Genomic DNA, 11,912 nt, shown 5'->3' on the forward strand with positions numbered 1-11,912 from the left:
CCTTGTCTTTTCCATGGCTCTGCATCTTAGAGAAAGTGACATGGTTGATGGAATTAACCTTTTTTGATTACTTAGTATGTGTAAGATAGTTATATATATTAGTTATCTCATTTTTAATGTTTGAAAAAATTCTATTACTTCTGGTCTTCATTTACAGGTAAAAAAAGAGGATCTGAGATGTTAAATAATCTTCAACAGTATATCATGTTTATTAAAAGTCTGTTATCCTAGCATTGTCAGTGAGAGAAGAATAATTCCTGCCCTCCTACAGAAAAGAAGTTTTTTCATGCAATGCATAAGGAAGTTCAAATATCAGTAAAAAAATGAACAAATAGAAAGCAAAACAAAGTAAAATGCTTGGAGATGTATATTTGGAATAGTTGGGTGAGTCCAAAGGTGGGAGAAGTGGTGGTTACAGAGTGGGCTGCCTGAATTTAATGCTTCACAGCTGGGTGGTGATTTGTGATGACAAGTTAGCTGTCCAGGATATGTCAATGAGAGGGATGCCTAAGGCTTTGGTGTCAGAAAATAAGAGCATGAGATTTGAATACAGATCTATCCTATTCCAAGCCTGTACTCTTTCACTACATCACATTACATTTATATACTAAATGACATATATATAAGAGAGGAGTTCAACATCATAGATGACAAAATAGAAGCTTTCTGGTATCTACTTTCATACAAACTTGGCAGCAAAAGAGGGCCAAAATTGTGAAGTATTAAATGTTGATCTTCTGTCTTATTCTTCTTTTTGTATCTCCTCACTTTTTTTTCCACCCTTGTTTTTCTTTACCAGCTCGTTGTCCAAATGCTCATAGTTCCAGGCCTCATTTATGTAAAACCAGAAATTGAAGTTATTTACTCACTAGCCTATTCAAGTTCCCAAAATTGCGTTATCTTATGATTTGGAGAGATACATTTCAATATATCCAAGAAAATATGTTAGTGGGACAACCAGATAACATTTTCGATTAACCCAAAACAATAATTTCAAAAGTTCTGATAAAGGGGAAAGCAGACTGGGCTACAGGTTGGAAAAAAAAATGAGTGATGTTATATACAAATCTTCAAATTCTAATATTTAGAAAGAAGCTTTATTTGCTCCCGCTTAAACCAGAAGCTTGGGTTAACAGAGAAGTCCAGAGTTTTGGGGCAATGCTGAAGAAATTACTTTAGGCACTGAAATAGTACCAAGATAATTTATCTTGGCATCTTCTTATTCTATACTCTGTATGTATATTTGAAGTGTTGCCTCATTTTGGATATGGATATAGGGAAGTTAGAAGAGATTAGATATAGGATGCAGATTTTGTTCTATTATTTGTTAAAATTTGGCTTGGATTAGTAATTATAAAACTCTCTTAATAATTGGTTCTGTATCCCATGTCAATTGTGGATCATGTAGTCCATTTTCTGATAGGTAGGTAGCCATATCTTTGCAAATGGCACCACAATTAACAACCATCCAGAAGGTCCCAGTGGAGCAGTGATGATTAAATCAGTCAAATCTACACTCGATTTTTAATTCAGTCATCAACTCACTGTTGGGAAAGCTTGGTTTATTATTACTTATACAGTATTTTTAAGGTATATAGAAGATATGAATTTTTATCATGGCCTTTTGACACTCTCACATTATATTTTCATTAAAAGTCATGCTGATGACAAAGATGTGTATTTTAATAAATCAAAATTTTATGGCCGTCATTACTAGGTACAATATATATCAGTTGTCTTCCCTCGATCATAGTTTGTAACCAAGAGCAAATGTACTCTGCCATGCATAGAAGGGGTTTATAATCATTTCAACATTTTCAGCAAAATATTTATAGGTATTACTAAAAACATGCTTATGAGGTCAAATAACTCTGGGAAATGCCAGTTTTCAGAAAGGTTTCTCAGCTCAAAAACTTTTCAAAGCTTATAATATGCTAATAGAAGTTTTGGGTCTCTAAAAGGGAATTAAAGGATGCTGAGTTTCCCAAACTGTTTCACTGCAGAGGTTTTTTTCTTTATATTTTAATTTTTATTTTACTTTCTGGGATACATGTGCAGGATGAGCAGGTTTGTTACGTAGGTAAATGTGTGCCGTGGTGGTTTGCTGCACCTATCAACCCATCACCTAGGTATTAAGCCCCACATGCATTAGCTACTTTTCCTACTGCTCTCCCTCCCCCAACCCCAACCCAACAGGCCCCAGTGTGTGTTGTTCCCCCCTCTGTGTCTATGTGTTCTCATCATTCAGCTCCCACTTATAAGTGAGAACATGTGGTGTTTGGTTTTCTGCCCCTGCATTAGTTTGCTGAGGATAATGACTTCCAGCTCCATCCATGTCCCTGCAAATGACATGATCCTATTCCTGTTTATGGCTGCATAGTGTTCCATGGTGTATATGTATATTTTCTTTATCCAGTCTATCATTGATAGGCATTTGGGTTGATTGTATATCTTTGCTATTGTGAATAGTGGTGCAATGAATATATGGGTGCATGTATTTTTGTAGTAAAATTTTTTATATTCCTTTGGGTATACACCCAATAAAGGGATTGCTGGGTCAAATGGTATTTCTGGTGCTATACCTTTGAGGAATCACTATATTGTCTTCCATAGTGGTTGAACTAATTTACATTCCCACCAACAGTGTAAAACAGTCCTATTTCTCTGCAACCTCACCAGCATCTGTTGTTTCTTGACTTTTTAATGATCGCCATTCTGACTCGCATGAGATGGTATCTCATTGTGGTTTTGATTTGCGTTTCTCTAATGATCAGTGATGTTGAGCTTTTTTTCATTTGTTTGCTGGCTCCATGAATGTCTTCTTTTAAGAACTGCCTGTTCATATCCTTTGCCCACTTTTTAATGGAGTTGTTTGTTTTCCTCTTGTAAATTTGTTTACGTTCCTCATAGATTTTGGACATTAGACCTCTGTCAGATGGATAGATTGCAAAAATTTTCTCCCACTCTGTAAGTTGCCTTTTTGTTCTGATAGTTTCTTTTGCTGTGCAGAAGCTATTTAGTTTAATTAGACCCCATTTGTCAATTTTTTAAAAGAACATCTTATCAGACCACCAAAGTAAATGATACACTTTGAACACTGCTGGATTAACATCCACCTAATCAACTTCTAGTCACTTCGATACTTTATGATTACCCATAATCTGCCAGAGTGCTGAGATGACCCCTCCATGCATTCATTGCTTGGAAAATATTTTAAAAAGCACTTTATTCTCTAAGCTCTTTATTTTCTCTGAAGGTATCTGGGATCCAAGTCCTTGGTAAAATTGTGAAATTGGTCATATTTGTCTTTGGTATGTTCTCACCAGGCTTTAAAATGCTTTTCTCCATCTTCCTTAAGCATCTCGCTTTCTACAAGCTTATTTTTTCTTGACATCACATGTTCTTCTTGCTCTAGAATGTCTAGAGTCACTCTCTGATATCCTTTCTTTGTAATTCTTCCCACTGAGGTACATGATGTGGCCATAAATGCCCTTTCCCCATCATTGCAGTGTGCTTTTACAGCATTCCATTGCAGCCTACCTATCAGCTAGCACTGAGATATCAAGTTCCTGCTGATCATGACACTGATAATTAGCAAATAGGTGGGCATTGACAAAGAGAAGCTAAAGGTGTCTGTATTTATACTGTGATAAAAACAACTGGGCCTTCAAGCTAGGAATTCAGAGGCTTTAGCAGGGACAAATATTTTTGGTCACCAAGATCTTGAGTCTCCTCAATTAATAACACAAATATTTATAATCTAAAGAATGGCAGAACTCTATTTTTCAAAGTTATTTAATTGTATAAGTTGAGGCAACACTGGAATTATAATCAAAGAACTTAAAAAATTAATTTTCATTAAGTAGCTAAATAACTATGAGAATCTACTTATAAAGGAATGACCTAGAGAATAATACCCAAAGAATACAAAGTGCATGATAAGATATTCTGCTAAAAATTTTTAATTCCAGAAAATGTTTTAAATTACTTTTTAGCTATAAATAGAAAAGTTTACAGGTATTCAGGTTGCATATATCACAGTCAAACAAAATTAACTTGAATATGCAAATGTTTTATGCTAAGGCATCCATCAAACTATAAACCAATACCTCAAGATGACATTCTAGTTGGCCTCAGAGTTCTAATTTTACTGTCAAAGCTAGCAGTGCATCCCAAACAAAATTACATCCTGGATGCTTTTTGACGTAATAATAACATAAAATGTAATAACAAACTCAGTAGTGCTGAAGTATTTAGTGTCTAATAATATTAGCATTTTATCACTCTAGCTTTAAACATTCATCTAGGAAAACACATAGAGAGATAGTTATAAAACCTTTAAAAGTAATACCCTTAAATTTCTCACAGTGGAAGTAATTTTATATTTTGATGGATTGCTTTGTTTTGTTCAGTTTTCAAAGATAAAATTATTTAAAGAAAAAATTAATGCTACTACAAACTTCTTTTATTTCATATATTTTCTTCCTTCAAAGAAACTAATCAATTAAAGATGGTTATATAAGAAATAGCCTTATATTTATATTTTATATAAGCAAAACAATGTAATAAACAATAAGTAATTAAGTAATAAGTTCACATATAGGTTTGTTCATCTTACATTTTCTTATGTTAAATGAATTTAGTAGGTCCATTTTTATTATCTGTGATAATTTAGTGATTTATTTGGTTTTTATATTTCTGTTTATTTAAGCTGGGAATTCAGGGACTTTAGCAGGATAGGAGATATTTTGAGTAATACTTATTATTTCCTAAAACTGCAATGCGTTTCTAGTCAATATTTTAACTTTAGGTAATCATGTCACCGATATGTGGAAATTTTAAAGCATCATTGGCATGATATCAAAATACTGTGCTTGATAACATACATTTCTTTCCTTTATATGTTGCTCACTCATACTTCATTTTTAAAAATCTGTATAATTTTACGTATGACATTGTTTTGAAATTTACCTGTTTAAACCTGCGCATACAATTCTTTTTCCTTCATCTCTTGTGCTGAGCACGGTTCCTGGTATACAGTCTTGGATTCATATCAGTCCATGTGGCAGCAGTTCCTGTGGAGCGAATCATGAAGACTGACATGCCATCTGAAATATTTTGATGCAAATAGATGGCATTTCAAATTATGGCAATAACATTCACACTCCAAACTCATACTTAGAGTCTAACACATCACAAATAACTAAATTGACCTTCATACTGTGTCTAAAAAAGAGTGTTCTTTATGTTTCTTTGAAAACAGTATCAATAAGTAATTTCCTATCTTCTCGGCTTCATCTTCTTTCTCTTATCTTTTCCCATTTGTTCTGTAAAATATCAGTGTAAAGTATAATTTATACCTTCCATGTATACATTGCTTTACAGTTTACATAATATTTCATGTATATTATTTTATTTAATACTTATTACAAAGGAGATGAAGCAGTTATTAGAGTCTTGCTTGATGGTGGAAAAAACTAATCTGATATCCAAAAGTAACAGTGGCAGAGTTACAAATAGAATTGTCATCTTTGCGTGTGGCTGGCGATTAAGGGCTGTTTCCCAGGTTTCCTTACAACTAAATGTAGTTCACGTGACTAAAGTTCTGGCCAATGGAAAGAAAATAGACATGCCAGGTTCAGTTTCTTAGTAATTTGTTTATAACAAAAGGATGCCTTCTTCCCTGCCTCTTTCCTCTTTCTTGACGACTGGAATGTGTAATGGTGATGAGTCTGGACTGTTGGATACCGATAGAATCCTGGGGATGTCAGAGCAGCAAGGTGGAGAGACACTTAGCCTCACCCAACTTCATGGAGCAGAACCATCACCATATCAGCTCAGATCTTATGTGTGAGGGAAACAAATTTTCTCTTTTAAAGAATAGCATTTTATAGCCGGGCGAAGTGGCGGGCGCCTGTGGTCCCAGCTACTCGGGAGGCTGAGGCAGGAGAATGGCGTAAACCCGGGAGGCGGAGCTTGCAGTGAGCTGAGATCCGGCCACTGCACTCCAGCCTGGGCGACAGAGCCAGACTCCGTCTCAAAAAAAAAAAAAAAAAAAAGAATAGCATTTTGTATCTCTCATTTATAGCAGCTAAACCCATATCAAAACTGAAATGATAACAACAGCAATATTTTTAATGAATAAATTATTTGTTATGATGTCTTATACTTACAGGCTTATTTTTCCACAGTGGTTATATAACCTCTCCATTCTGGGAACTTCCCCAGTTGGGAAATAGGCTTTGGTATTAACAAACATGTAGAGTATTTTTTTCATTTGCATTAATTTAAAAAATACATATATATATTTGTGTCTTTTTATATGAAGTGAAAAAGTAAGGGGTCTTCCTGATATGTCCCTACTATACAGCTTATCGAAAATTCACATTATACTTAGACTTTTCCTTCACATTCATTTACTTCCCCTTTTTAAGAATCTAACATTTAGGACAAAAGGTGTGCTCATGCTGGTCCTCATTTCGTCTTATTCTTTGGTGTTTACAGTGACTGATGTACAGTTTGAAAAGTAGTAGTGAGAATTTATTGGACTTTTCCCTCTCAGCACTGAACACGGAGTAATCAAACATGACTATTTGGGCAGGATTATTGTGATATGAGTATCCAACATCACACTGCCAACAATTTGCTGGAAGATTTAACTTGGCAAATAAAAATTGATTTTTTGTGGGATCATAGCAGTCACATATTGGACAATCTTTTTAATAATCTTAAAGCCTAGAAGTTTCTCAGTTCAATAGTCTTTCCGGAAACAAAAGCAATATTTTTGCTAATTTAAATATTTTAAACAAGGTAGAAATGTATTCAACAGCTTTGTATTTCTTTCTTTTTTGGCTTTGTAAGGCTAAACTCTATTTAAGATTTATTCCAGTTTGGGCTACACTTTGGAAATAGACTCAGACTTTGGAAACATGTTTTTATTTTGATTCATTAAGACAGTATCCTTTCTTTAGTTGTAAATGTAAGATTTTTATCAGTAAATAAAAGAGCAGATACATGTGTTTTAGATGCCTGTTTTTCTTTAATCTACAGGTATTTGCATGGTGTTAAAAAATTATACATTTTTTCAGGAAAAGAAGAGCCAAGGTCTGAGAAACAGATTTATAATTGGCATTATATCTAAGATTTAAGACATGCAATTTATTTAGTAGTTAATTATTTTAAGCCTACCTGTCCTTTCAGCTGTGTTCCTATTTCAAGGGAAGAATGCTCAGAGTTCATCATTCCTCAGTGATTTACAATTTTTTTTTTCTAGATTCCATCCCTTTGGAGATAAATAAAGCCTTTCTTTTCCAGGATATAATAATTCCCCTTCTTTATCTGTATTATAATATTTAGTCTTACAAGTTTCCCTTTGCTGATCGGTAATTCATCACATTTAGAACGGACAGAAATAATTCTAAATCACCCACTTTTTATTTATTGAATTTGACACCATCTAAAGAAATGTGCAACAGAAAATAGATATGCTTCAAAAATAAAGACCCCACTTTTGACTTGAATAAACTTTTAATCCTTTATTATAATTATTTAGACTTGATGTAATTCATGCATTTTAAGCAGTTGAGATATTCTCAAATTGCAACAGATAAATGTTGGTATGTAAATTCAAAGCAAGTCCCTTAGATAGTCTTTTCTGGTTTCAAACTTCTATAGTTCCTTGTTAGTCATTCTTTTCTTATTAGATTAAGTTTTCACTTCATTTATCATGGAAAAAAAACACAGATTTGGAAGCTGTCCCTACGACTCAAAATGTGATTCATGGATCAGCGCTTATGCACCAACTGGGAACTTGTTAGAAATGCAAAATCTCAATCCCATAACAGATTTCCAGGTGATTGGCGTTCATGTTAAAATTTGAGAAGCATTGTTCTAAAAGATAAGCCATCAGAGCTGGTTATGAGTGTGCACATGTGTGTGTTCTTAAATGGAATTTTACTTTTGTTGATAGAAATGTTACTTCACTTTGCTTTGCTATTATAACTAATTTCAACTTGTAGTCAGCAGGATAACATGTGAATGAACCTCTACAATTTGTTTAGTGCTCCTCTTACTCTTGAATTGAAAATTATAAGAACTACCCTGATTCTCCTTCCTTAGCTGTCAGCCACATTTGATGGGCATTTCTAATTCCCCCAAACTGTGTGTCCTTTTAGAAAAAAAAATGCTATTAGACTCCAGTTGGAAAGATAGCATGGATGCTAATACATTCTGTGGCAATGTATACCCTATATTTGCAAGAAAAAAGTAAGTTAAAATTAGGTTAAATTTCTTGCCTTTGTTCCCTTCCAGACTTTAAACAAGTGAGTCCTTTCCTTCCAATCTAAGTATGGAGTGCAATGGAACAGTAGAGCTGCATTGAAGACAAGACTTCCTGGGCTACCATTTTTCTGGAAGTTTCTACAAAGTCTATTATTTATCATTTGGATAGACTGTGACAAATGCCATTTTAATTCAATGATATAATTAAATAAAGGTTTACTGATTGTTTCATTTCCTGTATAGTTAGTTCTATAATTTGATATAATCCCCCTTTTTTTTTTTTTTTTTTTTTTGCTTTTGTTGCTTGTGCTTTTGGTGTCATGACTAGACCAAAGTCATGGAGGTTTCCCTCTGTTTTCCCCCAGGAATTCTTTGGGTTCAGGTCTTATATTTACATCTTTATTACATTTTGAGGGTTTTTATTGTATATGGTACCAGATAAAGGTCCAATTTCATTCCTTTGTATGTGAATATTCCTTTTTCCAAACACCGTTTATTGAATAGATTATTCTTTTTCCATTGTATGTTCTTGGCATCCATGTGAAAGGGCTTTCTATTGTATTCTATTTGTCTTTATGTCTATTTTTACGTGAGTACCATGCTATTTTTTATTACTGTAACTTTGAAATATGTTTCCAAATCAGGGAATGATGCTTCCCATTTTGATCTTTTTGCTCAAGATTGCTTTGGCTATTTAGGATCATTTGTGGTTCAATATGAATTTTAGGACTGTTTTTTCTAGTTGTGTAAAGAATGCCGTTGGGATTTAGGTAGGGATTGCATTGACTCTCTAGATCTCTTTGGGTAGTATAAACATTTTAACAATTTAATTCTTCCAATTCAAAAGGGATGTCATTCTATTTATGTGTGTCTTCTTTCATTTCCTTCATCAATGTCTAATGTCTTTTATCTCCTTGGTTAAGTGTATTCATAATAATTTTGTGCTTTTTTTTTTTTGCTATTGTGAATGGAATTGCTTTCTTAATTTCCTTTTTGGATAGTTTGTTGTTTGTATATAGAAATGTAACTCGTTCTCATATGTTGATTTTGTATCCTGCAACTTTACTGAATCCATTTATACGTTCTAATAGTTTTTGTTGTTGTTATTGTTGTCTTTTGGGTTTTCCACATATATGATCATGTCTTTTGCAAACAAAGACAATTTTACTTCTTCCTTTCCAATTTGGATAACTTCTATTTCTTTTTCTTGTCTAACGGCTCTTCCAGGACTATATTGAATAAAAGTTGTATATTGGTTCTTAGAGGGAAAGCTTTGGGTTTTCCCCATTAATTATTTTGTTAGCCATGGACTTTTCATATATGACCTTTATTATGTTGAGGTAAGTTTCTTGTATACTGATTTTGTTGAGAGTTTGAGTCACACATGGATATTGAACACTGAACTATGCCAAAGACTTTCTACGTCTGTTGAGATGTTATTTTTTTTTATTTCAATAGTTTTTGGGGAAGAAGTGGTTTTTGGTTATGTGAATAAGTTATTTAGTAGTAATTTCTGAGATTTTAGTGCACCCATCACCTGAGCAGTGTATACAGTACCCAATGTGTGGTCTTTTATCCCTCTTGTTTTATTTTGTTAATGTGGTGTATCACATTGATACGCATATGTTGAAATGTGCTTGCCTCCCAGGGATAAATCCTAGCTGGTCATGGTGTATACTCTTTTACATGTGCAGTTGAATTTTGCTTGCTAGTATTTTATTGAAGATTTTTGCATCTGTGTTCATGAGGGATAATGGCTTGTAGTTGTCTTTTCTTGTGATTTATTTGTCTTACTTTGGTATGAGAGTGAGGCTGGCTTCATAAAATGAGTTTAGAAGTGTTTCTTACTGTCTTTTATTTTTACCCTTTTAATTTGGTGTATACGATAAAAAATGTAAAAATTCTGTTGATGCTGAAAATTACTAAGTTAAACCTGCTAAAATGTGAAGAAAATAGACTGAAAAGGAATACACAGAATGAAAGAACATATCTGCCAATCATTTGTCTCATAAGGGGTTAATATCCAAGTATACAAGAAACTCAAGCAACTCAAAAGCAAAAAAAAAAAAAAAAAAAAAAAGCCCCATAAACAACAATGAACTGATTAAAAGTGGGCTAAGGACCTGAATAGACATTTCTCAAAAAAAGACACACAAGTGGCTAGTATGTATATAAAAGGGTGCTCAGCATCACTAACAACTGGGGAAATGCTAATCAAAACCATAATGAGATATCACTTCACACCTGTGATCATCTGTGACCATCATCAAAAAGATAAAGGATAACAAGCGTTGTCTTGTTAAGATTTGGAGAAAAGAGAACTCTTGTACATTGTACATTGTTGGTGGGAATGTAAATTTGTACAGCCATTATGGAGAACAACATGAAGGTTCCTCAAAAAATTAAAAATATGGCTGGTCACTGTTCCTCAAGCCTGTACTCAGCACTTTGGGAGGTGGAGGTGGGCAGATCTCTTGAGGCCAGGAGTTCTAGAACAGCCTGGGAAACACAGTGAAATGCCGCCTTTGCCAAAAATAAAAAAAATTAGCCAGGCATGATGGTGTGCGCCTGTGGTCCCAGTTACCTGAGGAAAATGTTGTAGGTATCTGTATTGCTTGAACTGAGTCCAGAGAATCGCTGGAACCCAGGAGGTCGAGGTTTCAGTGAGCTGAGATCGTGCCACTGCACTCCAGCCTGGGCAACAGAGGGAGACTCTGTCTCCAAATAAATAAATAAATAAGATATATAATTAAAAAATTAAAAATAGAACTAGCATATGATCCAGCAAATCCACTTCTGGGTATACATCCAAAGTTGCTGATATCAGTATCTTGAAGACATATCTGTATTCCATATTTATTGCAGCACTATTCATAATAGTCAATGGATGAAAATATTCTGTGTCTGTTGACAGATGAATAAAGAAATTGTGATACACACACACACACACCCCCTGATTGCAACAGACTTCGAAAATAAGAAAGTCTTGCCATTGGTGACAACATAGATGACTTGGAGGACATCATGCTAAGTAAAATAAACCAGGCACAGAAAGACAAATACTGCATGATCTCACTTATATGTGGAATCAAAAGAAGTTGAAAGCTGAGAGTAGCATAATGTTTGCCAGGGGCTAGAAGGTGGAGAAATGAGGAGATGCTCGTCAACAGGTACAAAGATTTAGTTATTCAGGATGAATAAGTTCTGGAGATCTAAAGTACAGCATGCTGACTATAGTTAATAATATCATTTTGCATACCTGAAATTTGCTAAGATAGTAGATCTTAAAGTTCTAATTATAAAACATTGTAAGTATGTGAAGTGATGCATATATTAATTATCTTGATTATGGTAATTATTTACAATGTATGCATATAGCAAACATCACATTCAACACCTTAAATGTATACAACTTTCATTTGTCAAGTATACCTCAATAAAGTCGGAAAAGGATAAAGCCGTGTGTGGTTATGGTAAATAAAAGATACAATAGTGATAAATATGAAACTTACTTGTTACCTTTTTGCAGTATTATTACACAACTAATAAAAAGGTTTAATGAACTGAATAGTTTTTATTTTTTATTTTATTTATTAATTTTTGAGACAGAGTTTTGCTCTTTCACCCAGGTT

The 11,912-nt window shown here is 33.8% G+C and overlaps 1 long non-coding RNA gene across 2 annotated transcripts in view; it reads left to right on the forward strand.

Moving 5' to 3' along the window:
- LOC103879642 overlaps positions 1–10,360 on the forward strand; it is a 100,350-nt gene extending 89,990 nt beyond the window's left edge. For both annotated transcript variants that reach the window (XR_002518657.2, XR_001897297.3), the window contains one exon: positions 8,311–10,360. This is a non-coding gene — a long non-coding RNA (uncharacterized LOC103879642). The remainder of the gene's footprint in view (positions 1–8,310) is intronic.
- Positions 10,361–11,912: the final 1,552 nt, after the last annotated feature.

Source organism: Papio anubis, chromosome 19 (genome assembly GCF_008728515.1).
Source record: "Papio anubis isolate 15944 chromosome 19, Panubis1.0, whole genome shotgun sequence".
Taxonomy (NCBI): Eukaryota; Metazoa; Chordata; class Mammalia; order Primates; family Cercopithecidae; genus Papio; species Papio anubis.